The sequence below is a fragment of the Erinaceus europaeus genome, chromosome 15, assembly GCF_950295315.1.
Source record: "Erinaceus europaeus chromosome 15, mEriEur2.1, whole genome shotgun sequence".
NCBI classification, from domain to species: Eukaryota; Metazoa; Chordata; class Mammalia; order Eulipotyphla; family Erinaceidae; genus Erinaceus; species Erinaceus europaeus.
This window is the reverse complement of record NC_080176.1, coordinates 20134447-20152940: the sequence shown is the minus strand read 5'-3', so window position 1 is coordinate 20152940 and position 18494 is coordinate 20134447.

The window sequence follows — 18494 nt, the reverse complement described above, 5'->3', positions numbered from 1 at the left end:
TCGAAAGGACTTCATCAAACATGGGAACATCGACGTGCCAAATGCTGAAACTAATACTCAAACATTACTTTTTTTTAGATGTAATTTTATATTTTGCTAGAACACTGCTCAACTGGGGCTTAAGGTGGTGTGGAGGGAGTACTGAACCTGGAACTTCAGAGCCTACGGCAGGAAAATCTTTTGCACAACCATTATGCTATCACCCCTGCCTGTCAAGCATTTCTATCTACACAACAGATTTTTAATTTTTTTTCCCTTTTGTTGACCTTGTTTATCGTCGTCGTCGTTGTTATTATTGTTATCGGATAGGAGAGAGAGAAGTCGAGAGAGGATGGGAAGACAGAGAGGAGGAGAGAAAGATAGACACCTGCAGACCTGCTTCACCGCCTGTGAAAGCGACTCCCCTGAAGGTGGGGAGCCCAGGGCTTGAACCAGGCTCCTTATGCAGGTCCTTGAGCTTTGCGCCACCTGCACTTAACCTGCAGCGCTACCGCCAGACTCCAAGTCTGGGAACTTTCTTTGGAGCCTCAGGCATATAATTTTTTTTTTGCATAACCCATTATGCTATTCCTCCAACCCCAAAATAAAGGATTTGCGACATATGCTATGACAAGGATAAACCTTGAAGTTAGTTATTATGCTAAGTCAAATAATAAAAAAACAGAAATGTAGTATGGGTTCTCTTATATGAAGTATCTAGAGTAGAAAAATTCAAGGAAATAGAAAGATGGTTTCCAGTGACTGGAAAGAAAGGGAAATGAGAAGTTGATGATTGAAAGGGTACAGTTTCAGAGAGGAAGCAAAATGAAGGCAGACATCAGGGTATTCCACAAAACAACAGTAATTGAAACAGCATGGCGTTAGAACAAAAATAGACACACAGATCAAGAAAATAAGACAGGAATCCTAGTTAGAAACCTACATATGGGAGCCAGGCGGTAGCTCAGCAGGTTAAGGCACATGGCAGGAAGGGCAAGGACAGGCTAAGGCTCTTTGTTCAAGCCCCCAGCTCCCACATGCAGGGGGGAGTCGCCTCACAAGCGGTGAAGCAGGTCTGCAGGTGTCTTTCTCTCCCCCTTCTCTCTTGATTTCTCTCTGTCCTATCCAACAACAGCAGCAGCAATGGCAACAACAATAACAATAACAACAACAAAATGGGAAAAATGGCCTCCAGGAGCAGTGTATTTGTAGTGCAGGCACTGAGCCCCAGCAATAATCCTGGAGGCAAAAAAAAAATAAATAAATAAAGGAAAAAAGAAAGAAACCTACATAAAACTAATCTATGAAAAAAAAAAAAAAGCCAAGATAATACAATGGGAGAAAAGAGCATCTTTTATTCATTTATTTTATTGCTACCAAGGTTATTGCTGGGGCTTGGTGTCTGCATGAGGAATCCACTGTTTCTGGTGGCCATTTTTCCTTTTGTCCTGCCCTTTTTTATTAGATTGGACAGAGAGGAGAAAGGAAGAGAAACACCAGAAGACCTGATTGACCACTTGTGAAGCTTCTCCCCTGTAGGTGGGGACCAAGGGCTTAAGCCCAGGTACTTGTGCAGGGTACGATGTACACTCAACTGGGTGCACCACTGCCTGGCCCACCAAGAAAGCATCTTGGACGTTGGAAAAAACTAAAAGGCCATGCATAAAAATAATGAAACTGCTTTCTAGAATGTGAAATATTTTAGAAACAAAAATAATGGAAAAGCATTCTTTGTTTTTGGATTGGATGAATAAACATTATTAAAATGGCCATTCTTCCCAAGCAATCTACAATTTCAATGCAATCCCTAGCAAGATCCCAGTGGCATTTTTCTTTTTCTTTATATTTATTTATTTATTTATTCCCTTTTGTTGTCCTTGTTTTACTGTTGTAGTTATTACTGATGTCTTTGTTGTTGGATAGGACAGAGAGAAATGGAGAGAGGAGGGGAAGACAGAGAGAGGGAGAGAAAGACAGACACCTGCAGACCTGCTTCACCGCCTGTGAAGCGACTCCCCTGCAGGTGGGGGGCCAGGGACTTGAACCAGGATCCTTCGCTGCTCCTTGCGCTTTGCGCCACATGCGCTTAACCCACTGCGCTACCGCCCGACTCCCCCAGTGGCATTTTTCAAGGAAATCAAACAGCTGATCCAAAAAAAAAAAAAAATTGTGTGGAAAACAAAGTAAAAAAAAAAAAAAGCTAAAGCACTTTTGAGAAAAAAGAGTAAAAATGGAGGCATCATGTTCCCCAAACCTAGTTTATTTTACAAAATAATAGTACAACAGTGTGGAACTGGAAGGAAAATGAACACCAGAATCAACGGAACAGAATCAAAAGCCCAGCAATAAGTTCACATATGTATGACCACCTAATATAGGACAAAGGGGCCCAAACCATTCAATGGGAGAAAAGAAGGCCTTTCAAGAAATGATGTTGGGGGAGTCGGGTGGTAGCGCAGTGGGTCAAGTGCACGTGGCGCTAAGCACAAGGAGTAACGATCGTGGTTAGAGCCCCCGGCTCCCCACCTGCATAGAGTCTCTTCACAGGCGGTGAAGCAGGTCTGCAGGTGTCTATCTTTCTCTCCCCCTCTCTGTCTTCCCCTCCTCTCTCCATTTCTCTCTGTCCTACCCAACAACAATGACACCAATAACAACAATAATAATAACTACAACAACAATAAAAAAAGGGCAACATAAGGGGAAATAAATAAATTCAGAAAAGAAATAATGATGTAACAATTGAACAGATAGATGTAGAAAAACAAAACTAGATCATCTAACATCACACATCAAAAATCAGATCGAAATGGACCAAAGATCTAGACATTAGACCAGAAACTCTAAAATTTATAGAAGAAAACATTGACGAGGGAGTTCCGGGGTAGTGCAGCGGGTTAAGCGCACATGGCACAAAACGCAAGGACCGGTGTAAGGATCCGGGTTTGAGCCCCCAGCTCCCCACCTGCAGGGGAGTCGCTTCACAGGTGGTGAAGCAGGTCTTCAGGTGTCTATCTTTCTCTCCCCCTTTCTGTCTTCCCCTCCTCTCTCCATTTCTCTCGTTCTATCCAACAACGCTGACATCAATAACTACAACAATAAAACAAGGGCAATGAAAAGGAATAAAGAAATAAACATTAAAAATTAAAAAAAAAAAAGAAAACATTGGCGAAACATAGCAGGATCTTAACATCCTTGGAGACTTGAGTCCTTGGGGCATGTGAAATCAAAACAAGACTAAACTGGACTATATCAAATTAAAAAACTTTTATACACTGAAAGCAATCTACCCAAGGATAACCAGGCAACTCAGTAATTGGGAAAAGATATTTATACATCACACATAAGGCAAATGATGTAAAACATCTATAAAAACTGGTGCAGCTTAACAAAAAGAAAAGAAAAAAAACATAGTAACGCGATAAAAAATGGGTCAAAGAACTGAAAAGGCAGTTCACCAAAGAACAGATATGCACAGAATTCAGACATTTAAAGAAATGTTCCACACCACTTATAAGAGAGATGCAAATCAAAACCCCGGAGATCCCACCTCAAACCTGAAAGAATGGCCTCCATCAACAAAACAGGAAGTGACCGGAGTTGGTCAGGTTGTGGAGGAAAAGACCTCAGCTACACTGCTGGTGGGAACGCAAACTGGGGCTGCCAGTTAGAAGACTGCACGGAGAGTCTAGGAAACAAACTATATTAGGACCCGGTAATACTACTCTTAGGGATTTAGCCAAAGGACACACAGACACTCATCCAAAAGGACATGTGTACCCCCATATTCATAGCTGTATTATTTACAACAGACTGGAAGCAGCCTGAAAGCCCGTTGACAGATGACTGGCTAAAGAAGTTATGGGACACATATATTCCACTGAATATTACTCAGCAGTCAAAAAGGACAATATTGTGTCCTTTGGGACAAAAACAGATGTAACTGGGGGGATTATGCTTAGCAAAATAAGCAAAGAGGTGAAGGACAACTACCAGATGATTTCACTCATATGTGGAGTCTAGACAACTGATACTCATGACTCACAAAAAAACAAAACAAAAACAAAAATCACAAACAAACCGTTTCTGAGACTTGTGAAAATATGATGGTTCTTTCTGGGAGGTGAGTGGGTGGAAACACAGAACTTAGGTAGCAGGTGTGGCGTGGATCTTGTAACCTAATTAATAAAATAAAATATATATACATATAGAAATAAAATAAGAAATAGTGAAACTAGATTATTACTTAAATTCACACACCAAAATCAACTCAAACTAGGTTAGAGATTTTTACATTCGTGGTTGAGAAGAAAACTAGTCGAGTACCAAGCTTGCATGTCTGGGGTTTCCAGTTGGGCCCCCAGCACCACAGGTACAAGAGTGATGACCTGTTTTCTCTCTATCTCTGTTTCTCATGTAAAACTCTCTCATATGTAATAAATAAAAGAAACTTGGATATTAAACCCAAACCATAAAGTACACTGCAGAAGCTTGATGTCAAGACATCTGGCATAGTAGACAAAAGCAAGACTAAAAACCATTAAACTAAAATATATTAAATTAAAAAGCACAAGATGAAAGAAACAACCATAAACATGAGGTGGCTACCTAACAATCGGGAAAAAATATCTGCACATTGTATGTCTGACAATGAGTTGATAATCCAACATATATATATGGAAGTACAACTCCTCACCAAAAAGCCGAAGCACAACAAACAAGTAGGAAGAGATCCGAAGACACACTTCTCCAAAGACATTCAAGACACACGAAAATATAAGTCATAAAAATGTTAGAAATAGTGGAGTCGGGAGGTAGCAAGTGCAGCAGGTTAAGCGCAGGTGTCACAAAGCGCAAGGACCAGCGTGAGGATCCCGGTTTGAGCCCCTGGCTCCCTACCTGCAGGGGAGTCGCTTCAGGTGTCTGTCTTTCTCTTCCCCTCCTCTTTCCATTTCTCTTTGTCCTATCCAACAACGAGGGCAGACAACAATAATAACCACAACAATAAAACAAGGGCAACAAATGGGAATAAATATAAAAATTTAAAAAAGTGTTAGAAATAAAAAATGTTAGAAAAGTGCAAATTAGGGGGCCGGGCGGTGGCTCACCTTGTTGAGCGCACATGCTCCAATGCACAAAGATCCGGGTTCGAGGCCCCAGGGCCCATCTGAAGGGGAAAAGCTTCACGAGTGGTGAAGCTGATCTATGGGTGTCTCTGTGCCTCTTTCCCTCTTTGTCTCCCTCTCCCCTCTCAGTTTCTGTTTCTCTCCAATAATAAATAAAATCAAAAGTGAAAACATTGCTATTAAAAGAGTTGAAATCTTGCCTTTTGTGTTAAAATGGACGGAACTCGAGGGATTTATGCCAAATAAATGCGGGAGTGAACCCCTGTTACCAGACAGCAGCTGACTCCTGTGGATCTTCGTCAAGCGAACGTGATAACCACGACACCAAGGAAACAGATTCCTGTGGATATTCGTTACTCACGTGGGGTGCAAACAACAACAACAAAAAATTCAAACTAACTGACATTGAAAATCGTGGTGGTTATCAGAGGAGCCGAGGAGGGAGGGGTGCGAGGGAACTAGAAGTCTGTCGCTGAAGCCATCGCTCCATTTTGAGCGCAGTATAAGTAAACTTCAAATCAACAAAAGCGGATCATTAAAATTTTTTTCTTCTTCTTTTCTTTTCCCCCAGGGTTATTGCTGGGGCTTGGTGTCTGCACTATGAATTCACTGCTCCTGGAGGCCACGTTTTCCCATTTTTTTGTTGCCCTTGTTGTTGTTATTGGATAGGACAGAAAGAAATGAAGACAGGAGGGGAAGACAGAGAGGGGGAGAGAAAGACAGACACCTGCAGACCTGCTTCACCGCCCGTGAAGCGACCCCCCTGCAGGTGGGGAGCCGGGGGCTCGAACCGGGATCCTGACGCCGGTCCCTGCGCTTTGCGCCACCTGCGCTTAACCCACTGCGCCACCACCCGACCCGCTCAGCTTTTCAAGATAACAAAGTTCAAGAAACTTTTTTTACACAACCGTGAGACTGTATCTAGCACAACTGAGCTCTATTCCCTTAGACGTGGTTAAGGTGACCGGATTTACCCAGCAATATTTTTCTAAGCACATATGGGGAAAAAAGAAAAAACACACAACCCCCCAGAAAACAACAGAAAACAAAAAACCAGACAGCACTGCGCTAGGGAACTCGCAGCACCGGCTCGCAGGCGGGTTCCCGGTCCCGCTACCTGGACGGCCGCGCCTGCAGGTGCCCCGGGGCCGCCGCCCCTGCTCCAGGCTGCAGCCAGGGGCTTCCATGCGGAGCGTCTCCCTGTGCCTGGAGAGTCGGTCTCTCGCCGAGTCCCTGGCTTCCCAGCCGGTGTCGTGCGCACCTGTCCTCGCCAGAAAGCAGCGGGAGCCGAGCAGCCGCCGCGCCGCTGCAGAAAACGACCTGAACTTTGAGAGCCCAGTTCTCAAAACCAGCGCGGCGGGGCGCGGTCCCCAACAACAGCCGTTGCGCCGCGCGCAGTAACGGCCAGCAGGGGGCGCGCGCGCCCACCCGCCCGAGGGCACCGGGGCCGCAGCCTGCGGGGTGGGCAGGGGGTGCCCGGCAGGGGGCGTTCGCCGGTGCTGGGAAGCAGCTTCCTTAGGGCGCTGGGCTTGAGGCCAGGCTGCTGAGACCTCGCAGTTGTCAGTGAGCCCCACAGATCTTTGATTTGGGGGTTGATCCTGCTATTTTTTTAAACTTGATTTATTTATTTTCTTTTGTTGCCCTTTTTTATTGTTGTAGTTATTGATGTCATCGTTGTTGGATAGGACAGAGAGAAATGAAGAGAGGAGGGGGAGACAGAGAGGGGGAGAGAAAGACAGACACCTGCAGACCTGCTTCACCGCCTGTGAAGCGACTCCCCTGCAGGTGGGGAGCCGGGGCCTCGAACTGGGATCCTTACACCGGTCTCTGCGCTTTGTGCCACCTGCGCTCAACCTGCTGCGCTACCGCCTGACTCCCGATCCTGCTATTCTTTGTTTTAGTGAGGGAGAGACAGAGATTAGAGCACTTATTGTTCAGCTTTGGTTTATTGGTTTATGGTGGTGCTGGAGACTGAATTTGGGACTTTGGTCTTTTCCAAGAACCATTATGCTGTTTCCCCTGCCCTCCGCTATTTTATGCTTTGACAATATTTGGACAAGATGTTTAAAGAAGAACCATTATTATTATTATTATTATTATTAGAGAGTTAGTATTGTTTTAGAAGAAATTCACAAGAACCGGTCATGAATACCATATTACTAAGCAACAGAACCTTCCAGGAAGTGATGAAGAACCAACTAAAATATTAGATTGGGAGCCTGAGCCCCAGGTAAACAGGAAAGTGCCCTTTTTTTCTCTCCCCATCAGCACTGAAATACTAGTAGAAAAATGGTGAAACCAAATACAAAAATAATTCCAAGTGGATCAAGGACTTGGATGTTAGACCAGAAACTATTACTTAGAGGAAACTATTGGCAGAACTCTTTTATGCATAAATTTTAATGACATCTTTAATGAAACAAATCCAATTACAAAGAAGACTAAGGCAAGCATAAACCTATGGGACTACATAAAATTAAAAAGCTTCTGCACAGCAAAAGAAACCACTACCCAAACAAAGAGAACCTTCACAGAATGGGAAAAGATCTTCACATGCCATACATCAGACAAGAGGCTAATAACCAGAATATATAAAGAGCTTGCCAAAGTCAACAACAAGACAACAAATAACCCCATCCAAAAATGGGGGGAGGACATGGACAGAATATTCACCACAGAAGAGATCCAAAAGGCTGAGAAACACATGAACAAATGCTCCAAGTCTTTGTCAGAGAAATGCAAATCAAGACAACAATGAGATACCACTTCACTCCTGTGAGAATGTCATACATCAGAAAAGGCAACAGCAGCAAATGCTGGAGAGGATGGGTCAAAGGAGCCCTCCTACCGTGCTAGTGGGAATGTAAATTGGTTCAACCTCTGTGGAGAACAGTCTGGAGAACTCTCAGAAGGCTAGCACTAGACCTATAATTTTTTTTTTTTCCTCCAGGGTTATCGCTGGAGCTCAGTGCCTGCACCATGAATCCACTGCTCCTGGAGGTAATTTTTTCCCATTTTGTTGCCCTTGTTATCATTATATTTATTATTGTCATCGATGTTGGATAGGGCAGAGAGAAATTGAGAGAGGAGGGGAGGCAGAGAGGGCGAGAGAATGATACACACCTGCAGACCTGCTTCACCACTTGTGAAGCGACCCCCCCCTCAGAAAAAACAACAGCAACAAGAATCTGGGGAAAAAATAGCCTGATAAAACAAACAGCGTATGTGTGAAGTGCTTCTTTCTTGTCTATAAAGAGCTTAGCCAAGAGTTTTTTTTCTCTTTTTAAAAAAATTGTTTAAAATTATCTTTATTTATTGAATAGAGACAGAAATTGAGAGGGAAGGGGGTGATGAGGGAGACAGAAAGACACCTGCAGCACTGCTTCACCACTTGCAAAGCTTTTCCCCTGCAGGTGGTGACGGGGTGTGGGGAACTTGAACCCAAGTCCTTGCGCACTGTAATGTGTGTGCTCAACCAGGTGTGCTAACACCTGGCTCCAGAGATCGATTTATTTTATTTATTTATTTATTTATTTATTTTTCTTCCAGGGTTATTGCTGGGCTCGGTGCCTGCACCATGAATCCACCGCTCCTGGAGGCCATTTTTCCCCCTTTTTGTTGCCCTTGTTGTAGCCTCATTGTGGTCACTATTATAGCCATTGTTGATGTTGTTCGTTGTTGGACAGGACAGAGAGAAATGGAGAGAGGAGGGGAAGACAGAGAGGGGGAGAGAACGACAGACACCTGCAGACCTGCTTCACCGCCTGTGAAGCGACTCCCCTGCAGGTGGGGAGCCGGGGGCTCAAACCGGGATCCCTACGCCGGTCCCTGCGCTTTGCGCCACCTGCGCTTAACCCGCTGCGCCACCGCCCGACCCCCGAGATCGGCTTTTCTAACACTACAATTACTAGTATTGAATTTTAAAACCCTTATTACATGCTTGCATACGTCAATGAAAACAAGAAATGTGCTCAACAACCTAGAGACAAAATAAGATTCCCTGTGGAGAAACACCTGAATTAAAAGACAAATACATTCTTGGGGCTGGGTAGTGGCACACCTGGTACAGAGCACACATTACCATGCATGAAGACCCAGGTTCAAGGCCCCAGCCCCCACCTGTAGGAGGGAAGCTTCATAGGCAGTGGAGCGGTACTGCAAGCCTCTCACTTTATATCTCCTGTGTCCCTTTCAAATTCCTTGTCTTTATAAAAAAAAAGAAAAAAGAAAAAAGGCTACCTAGAGTGGTGGATTTGCTGTGCAGGCACCAAACCCCAGTGATAACTGTGGTGCGCAGTAAAAATGAGAAAGTTCTTCCTAGATGAGACTCTAGAACAGAAGTAACAAATAATAACAACAACAACAATGATTATTATTACCACCAGAGCACTGCTCAGCTCTGGCTTATGGTGGTGAGGGGGATTGAACCTGGGACGTTGGAGCTTCAGGCATGAGAGCCTCTTTGCATAACCATTATGCTATCTACCCCTACCCCAAGTATTTATTATTAACCTCTTGACATTGAACTCCTGAAAGTGAAAATGAGATTCTAAATGTCATTACTTTATATCTGCTTGGTTGAAATCCAAGAGAGATCATACTATGAAGAATCCTAGGGGCCAGGGAGTGATGCACCTGCTTGAGCGTACATGTTACAAAGTGCAAGGACTCTGGTTTGAGCCCCCAGCCTCCCTTCCCACCTGTAGGGGGAAAGCATTGTGAGAGGTGAAGCAGTGCTACAGGTGTGTCTCTTTCTCTCTCCCTCTCTATCTCCACTTCCCTCTAGAATTCTTTCTCTATCCAATAAAGATAATTTTAAAAAGCAATAAAAGGGGAGTCAGGCGGTAGAGCAGCGGGTTAAGTGCACGTGGCGCAAAGCACAAGGACCGGCATAAGAATCCCGGTTTGAGTCTCCAGCTCCCCACCTGCAGGGGAGTCGCTTCACAGGCAGTGAAGCAGGTCTGCAGGTGTCTATCTTTCTCTCCCCTCTCTGTCTTCCCCTCCTCTCTCCATTTCTCTCTGTCCTATCTAACAATAACGACATCAAGAACAACAATAATAACTACAATAATATAACAAGGGCAACAAAAGGGAATAAATAAATCTAACAAAAAAAAAAGTAATAAAGGAATCCTAACTTGGGAAGAGTTTTGAGACTAAGAGTTATCTTAATTTGACTTTGGTGCGTTTTGTTCACTGGATGACTGAAGTCTTGCGTTCTCTCATGCTGCTCATTGCTGTGTCAAGTAGTAATAACACTTTTTAAGAACTTAGGAAGATTTCCCCCCAGTCCTATATAATTTTTAGGCCATTGAACACTGTATTCCAGGAAACAAAGGCCTGAGAAATTATAGAGATGCCTTATTAATACATATTAACATATATCTCCCATTAAGAAAATCCACTCGGGGGGCCAGGTGGTGGTGTACCTGGTTGAGCTCACATGCTATAGTAAATAAGGACCCGGGTTCAAGCCCCCAGCCACCACCTGTAGGGGAAAGCTTCATAAGTGGTGAAACAGTACTGCAGGTGTTTCTCTGTCTCTCTCCTTTTCTATTTCCCTGCTCCCCCTTCGATTGCTGTTTCTACCCAAATAAACTACATATATAATTTTTAAAATATTGTAATACTTTCTAATATTTTTATAGTTTATTTTGTTTTTCATTTTCACTGAGTCAACTACTACTTTGTCTCAGAAACAGGAAAGTCGAAGTTTCTATATTTATTCTATTCTTTTCATTCTTCATGTCTTTGTGCTGTTAATTTGTGTATTTTGCCCATATGAGCAACTATTAAAAAACTTTTTTTAACTTTATTTATTCATTTTTTCCCTTTTGTTGCCCTTGTTTATCGTCTTTGTTGTTGTTGTTATTGCTGTCGTTGTTGGATAGGACAGAGAGAAATGGAGAGAGGAGGGGAAGACAGAGAGGGGGGAGAGAAAGATAGACACCTGAAGACCTGCTTCTACCACCTGTGAAGTGACTCCCCTGCAGGTGGGGAGCTGGGGGCTCGAACCGGGATCCTAACGGGTCCTTGCGCTTCAAGTTATGTGTGCTTAACTGGCTGCGCCACCGCCCAGTGGCAACTATTTTAACAACTAGCCCCAAGGTGAGGTTTCTTTTCATATATATATATTTGTTTGAAGCAGAGTCTTGAGGTCTAATAAACACCACCTAGAAGCTGGGCTGAGTGTCAACAACAAAACCCATATAGCGGCAGAGTTTGCACCGGAAAGGTGAACCATGTTTTTTGCTTCCAGGGTAATCTCTGGGGCTCTGTGCCTGCGCTATGAGTCCTCTGCTCCTGTGGCCATTTTTTTCAATTTTTTTTTTGGAATAGGACAGAGAAATTGAGAGGGGAGGGGAAGATAGAGAGGAGCAGAGAAAGAAAGACACTTACAGATCTGCTTCACTGCTTGTGAAGCAACCCCCCTGCAGGTGGGGAGCCAGGGGCTCCAACCAGGATCTTTGCTAGGGTCCTTTCACTCCATGCTATGTGCGCTTAACCTGGGGCACTACTGCCCAGCCCCCGAAAACGTATTTTCTTACAGAAAGAGAGAAGCTTAAGAAAACTGTTTTGCATTGAGGTCTGTGAAAGCGACAGAAGCAGTGGAGTTCAAAATGCTGAGGAAGAGTGTAGACATTCTTGGCGGAGTCCATGAGCGTGGAAGAATGGTTGCGGAAGGGTCATATTTACTTGTGCGAGTTCTTACAGAACAATGTAGACAAGAATATTTTCTTTCTTTTTATTTCTTTAAATTTTTTTTTTCATATTTATTTTTCCTTTCTTTGTTGTTTTTTCATTGTTGTAGTTATTATTCTTGTTGTAATTGATGTTGTCGTTGTTGGACAGGACAGATAAATGGAGAGGGGAGGGGAAGACGGGGAGAGAAAGACAGACACCTGCAGACCTGCTTCACCGCCTGTGAAGTGACTCCTCTGCAGGTGGGGAGCCAAGGGCTCGAACCAGGATCCTTACGCCGGTCCTTGAGCTTTGCGCCATGTGTGCTTAACCTGCTGCGCCACTCCCTGATTCCCAATCCTGCATTCATTTTAAATTTTATTTTATTGGCTAGAATAGAGAGAAACTGGGTGCCGGGCAGTAGCGCAGTGGGTTAATTGCACGTGCTGCAAAGAGCAAGGACTGGCGTAAGCATCCTGGTTCAAGCCCCCGGCTCCCCACCTGCAGGGGAGTCCCTTCACAAGCGGTGAAGCAGGTCTGCAGGTGTCTGTCTTTCTTTCCCCCTCTCTGTCTTCCCCTCCTCTCTCCATTTCTCTCTGTCCTATCCAACAACAACGACATCAATAACAACAATAATCATAACCACAACAATGGTCAAACAACCAGGGTAACAAAAGGGAAAAAATGGCCTCCAGGAACAGTGGATTCCGTAGTGTAGGCACTGAGGCCCGGCAATAACCCTGGAGGCAAAAAAAAAAAAATTAGAAATTGAGAGAGGAGGGAGAGATAGAGCAGGAGACAGAAAAATACCTGCAGACCTACTTCACCGCTTATGAAGCATCCCTCCTGCAGGTGGGGAGTAGGGGCTCAAACCTGGATCCTTGTGCAGGTCCTTACAATTTGTACTATGTGCTCCACTGCCTGACCTTCCACTAATTATTATGATGTGTAAGACTCAGAGGTATGGAAAGATTCTCACATCCACAGAGACACTTGGAGACAGAAGTTGAAATAGTAGAAAATGCAAAAAAACCCAACAAAACCCATCTTGCTTGAACATAAAGTGAAATCCTCTGAAAGTCTTTTCACACACTACAGTTATATCTGACCAATGTGAGATGGATTGAACAATGAGAATGGGTTGGGGGAGGAGCTAGGAGCATAACTACCGCGGAGGGAGACAGAACCGAACTTTGCTGGCAGCACTGGGCACCTGGCCTTCCTGCAGGGAGATGAAGAAGAAAACTGATTTCTCTTACTGGATCTTCTGTGCTGAATTATTTATAAGCAGTGTTTGGTAACCAGATGGAAAGCCAGAGTTTTATTTTTACTGGATCTTTGAACTAGGTGACTGTCTCTCTCTCTCTCATACACACACACACACACACACACACACACACACACTCACCACTATCTGCACAGACCACATCAAAGAAAGGACAAAAAGGAAAAGAGACTAGGGGTCTTGGATTGACTGTCACAAATAGCACCCCCCCCTTATTAAAGTTTTTCAAATTTTCTTTTTATCTCTCTCTCTCTCTCTTTTTTAAACCAGAGCATTGCTCAGCTCTGGATTGTGGTGGTGTGGGGAATTAGGGGTACTGAACCTGGGACTTAAGAACCTCAGGCATGAGAGTCTCTCTGTATAACCATTATGCAATCCGCCCCTGCCCACAAATAGCCCTTTTCTGGAGTGTGATCATGACAGGATCACCAGGTTATCAATGTCCACCAGCCTATTTCCACCCACTTGTCTCTCTCTTCCTCATATAGAAAAGGATTGGCAAGGTAAGCTTACCTTAAGGGACCTCATAGCAAAGGGCCACAGGAAATGAATGTTGAGTCAATGTCTGCAGCATTTGAAAAAGCATTGACTCCACGACTTCTGAAAGTTAGAGCCCTGGTCAGTCACAGCACAGTAGGAGATTGTTTCTCAGTATTGTGCCTCTTGCCAATTGAGCTGGGTACAGAATGTATGGTTGTCTGGCTACTGGGGTCTAAGTTCTGTCCAGTGACTACTGTGACTTCACTTCCTGGGCTCCCTCTACCTGAATTCCATCCTTAGGTATCATCTATCCAAACTCTTCTGAGCTACTGACTGTTCACTCTCCTTCTTCACACAATATTTATATAGATATAATTATAGAATAAATATAGAATGAAACTTAGAATGGGGTTGGGGTACTACACCAAAGCAAGGGACTCTGGAGAAGAAATAAAGTAGAGGGATTGGAGGGAGAGGAGGGGTCCTGGGATGGGGGTGAGGGTGTGTTGCAGACACTAATGATGTAGAGCTGAAAAATGGAGCCCATGTGTAGATAACTGTGCTGTAAGCCACTAACTTCCAGATAAAACGGGGGGAAAAAAAACTATGAGCTTGAGCCACCAAGTTGCAGATGTCACCATTCTGACTTCCCTGGGCAGATGACCTCACCCATGTATCCTGTAACTTCTCCTCCCCAGAGCCCTATCCCACTAAAGAAAGACAGAAACAGTCTCTAATGCCCACATCCAATGGAGAAGCAATTACAGAAGCCAGACAGACCTTCCATTTTCTGCACCCCAGAAGGAGTTTGGTACATACTGCCCCCCCCCCCCCGAAGGATAAAGAACAGGGAAGCTTCCAATGGAGAGGATGGGATACAGAACTCTGGTGATGTCACTAGGAAAATCACAGTATGAGTGGCTTTACTTGTTCTTTTCCACTTTTGATTAATTAATTTTTAATTTTTTTCCATTGCCACCAGGGTTATCAGGGGGCTCAGTTCTGGCACACAAGTCCACCACTCCTAGCAGCCATTTATTTCTTTCTCCTCTCTCCTCTCCTCTCCTCTCCTCTCCTCTCCTCTCCTCTCCTCTCCTCTCCTCTCCTCTCCTCTCCTCTCCTCTTCTCTCCTCTCTTCTCCTCTGCCTTCCTCTTCTTTCTTTCTTCCTTCCTTCTTTCCTTCCTTCCTATTTTATTATGATAGGAAGGAGAGAAATTAAGAGGACAGGAGGAGGTAGAGAGAGGGGCTGGGTGATGGTGCAGCTGGTAAAGTGCATATGTCACAATACACAAGGATCCAGGTTTGGGCCTCCGGTCCCCACCTTCAGGTGAAAATCTTTATGAGTGGTGAAGTAGTGCTGCAGATGCCTCTCTGCCTCTCTTCCTCTTTATCTCCCTCTAGATTTTTGATTACCCAATAATAAAGACAATAAAAATTAAAAAGGAGAGGGAGAGAGAAGCAGACCTGCTTCACTCTTCTTGAAGCATCCCTCCTGCAGGTGGGGAGTGGGGTTCAAACTTGGGTCACTGAGCATGGTTACGTGGGCACTTAATGGGGAGTGCCACTGCCTGGCTCCTTAGATTCCTTTTTAATCTTTTTTCTTTCTTGTATGCTTGCTCTTCTACGACTTCCAAAACTATGCCAACTATGGTGGTAGAAGTGGGTGTCCTGTTCTTGTTCCAGATCTTAGGCAAAAGGTTTAATTGGTGTGGTATTTAATTGATTAATTAATTAATTAATTTTTCTCTCTTTTAAAATTTTTATTACCTTTATTTATTGGATAGAGACAGTCAGAAATCAAGAGGAAAGATAATAGAGAGGGAGAGAGAGACAGAGAGACACCTACAGCCCTGCTTCACCACTCGCAAAGCTTTCCCCCTGCAGGTGGGGGACCAGGGGCTTGAACCTGTATCCTTGCACATTCTAACATGTGCACTCAACCAGGTGCCCCACCTTCTGACTCCAGTATTTTATTTTTAATATGATTTTTTTGAGGTCATCTTGGCTTACATGTTTTAGAAATTAAAACTTGTATCTCTTTAGTTTGTATATGAATATATTGAGTATGTACATATATATATATACCACAACTTCAGTATCAACTCATCAGTCATTGGGCATTTGCATTGCTTCCAAATTTTGGTTATCACAAACAACACTGCAATGAACACACAAGTGTATAAAGACATCTTCAGAGAAGTGCTTTTGTTTGCTTTGGATAGGCACCTAGGAGAAAAGTTGCTAGAATGTATGCTAGACTAATTTATTTATTTATTTATTTATTTATTTATTTATTTATTTATTGCCACCAGGGTTATTGCTGGGGCTCAGCACCAGCACTACGAATCCACTGCTGCTAGTGGCCATGTTTTCTATTTTACTGAATAGGACAGAGAGAAATTGAGAAAGGAAGGGGAGGTTGAGAGGGGGAGAGAAAGACAGACACCTGCAGACCTGCTTCACTGCTCATGAAGCATCCCCCTGGAGGTGGGGAGCTGGGGGCTCGAACCGGGATCTTTGCACGGGGTCCTTGTGCTTCATATTATGTGTACTTAACCTTGTGCACCAATTCCCAGAGCCCCCCTCACTTTTAATATTTTGAGGGGTTTCTAGATGACTATCCAAAGGGCACAGCTATAAAAAAGGAGTAAGTAGATCTTAAAATCAATTATCTCTTTAACCATTTTGACTGTAATGTGTCTTGCTATGGATTTTTCTTTCTTATTTCTTATTTGGAACTCTCTCAACTTCCAGCACCTGAGTCTGATTCTTTGCTAGATTAGAAAAATATTTGGTCATTATCTTTTTTTCTTCTTCAATATTTATTAATAAGAAAGCTAGGAGGGGGGAGTCTGGCAGTAGCGCAGCGGGTTAAGCGCACATGGCTCAAAGTGCAAGGACTGGTGTAAGGATCCCAGTTCTAGCCCCCGGCTCCCCACCTGCAGGGGAGTCGCTTCACAAGCAGTGAAGCAGGTCTGCCAGTCTCTCTCTCTCTCTCTCTCTCTCTCCCTCTATGTCTTCCCCTCCTCTTTCCATTTCTCTCTGTCCTATCTAACAATGATGACATCAATAATAACAACAATAATAACTATAACAACAATAAAAAAGAGGGCAACAAAAGAAAATAAATAAATTAAAAAAAAAAAGCTAGGAGGGGAGAGAGAGGAAAAGAGCCAGGCATCACTCTGGTACATGTGCTGCTGGGGACTGAACTCAGGACCTCATGCTTGAGAGTCCAATGCCTTATCCACTGTGCTACTTCCCAGACCACAGCTGTTATCTCTTTAAATAATTTTTCTTTTAGAGATGCTTTTATGTAAATATTATCCTTCATAATGCTGTAAGAGACTACTTAAGGAATCTGGATTTTTAAAGTCCTTTCATTTTAGGCCTGTGTCTGGGTGCTATTGTTATTTCCCAGTTCACTTACTTGTTCCTGAGCTTCATTCTGTATGTTTCTGAACCTCTGTATAATAGTTCTCAGCCATATTATTGTTTAATTTAATTTTTATTTATTTACTTTCCCTTTTGTTGTCCTTGTTGCTTTTATTGTTGTAATTATTATTGTTTTCGTTGTTAGGTAGGACAGAGAGAAATGGAGAGAGGAGGGGAAGACAGAGATGGGGAGAGAAAGACAGACACCCGCAGACCTGCTTCACCGCCTGTGAAGGGACTTCCCTGCAGGTGGGGAGCTGGGGGCTCGAACCGGGACCTTCAGCCAGTCCTCGCGCTTTGCGCCACGTGCGCTTAACCTGCTGCGCTACCGTCCGACTCCCCATATTATTGTATTCTTAAAACTTGTTTTGATCTTTAACTTCTTTGAATCTACGAATTCTTCTCTTGATTTCATTAAGCATTTAAAAATATTTTATTTACTCGTTAGAGGCACAGAGAAATCAAGAGGGAATGGGAAGTCACAGATGCTATAAGAATTTTTTTACCTAGTATCTTGGCAGATTTTAGAAAGTGGAGCTCTTTCATCCAAAATTCAGGCACATTTTAGAGCAGTGTTAACTGTGATAAGTGCCAGAAGGGAGTGAATCTATGTTCAGGTCTTTTAAGGATGGGTTCTCTGGTCCTTTCAGTTCTCTGGTCCTTTCAGTTCTCACTTCTGGTCCTTTCAGTTCTCACTTCTGGTCCTTTCAGTTCTCACTTCTCACAGGCTGTCAGAATCATCACATGAGCATTTTTTGTTTTTTAAGATTTTATTTATTAATGAGAAAGACTGGGACACACACACACACACATACACACAGAGATACAGAGAGAACACACTAGATACCATTCTGGTACATGTACTGTCAGGGATTGACCTTGGAACCTTATACTTGAGAGTCCAATGCTTTATCTATTGTGCCACCTCCTGGGCCACCGGTTTATCTCTAATAAAGTGAATTGAGTAGTTAGGGAACTGTATGCTGGGCATAATCCTTTCTTCAATATCTAAGAAAAAGTCCCACACTTTTTGGGATCCCTCTTGACCACACACTGCCTCATATGGAAAGAGAATACCTCTGTCACTCCTCCCTGTTTCAGTGCTGTCATTTTACCTTTTATTATAGATGTTCTATCTTTCAGGTCTTCTTTTCTGTAAAGTGACTCATATTTAGTTGAAGATTCATTCTAACTCTGTGGTGAGGTGAATTTTGGCTCTTCCTATAATGTCATCTTGAACTGGGAACCCATATTTGACCTTTACTACTACTCTGCTCTAAGAAAAAAGTTGAACTCTTCTTTGCAGAATGTGAGGAAGAAGCTAATTTGTTGACTTATAGCAGAGGAAATTTAGAATAGGTTAGGAACATTTTACTTATGAGATTACTTTTTTTAAAATTAAAATTAATTATCTTTACTGGATAGAGACAGTGAGAAATTGAGAGGGAAAGAGGAGATAGGCAGATAGTATCTCTCTCTATATAAAGACAGAGAGACATCTGCAGCAATA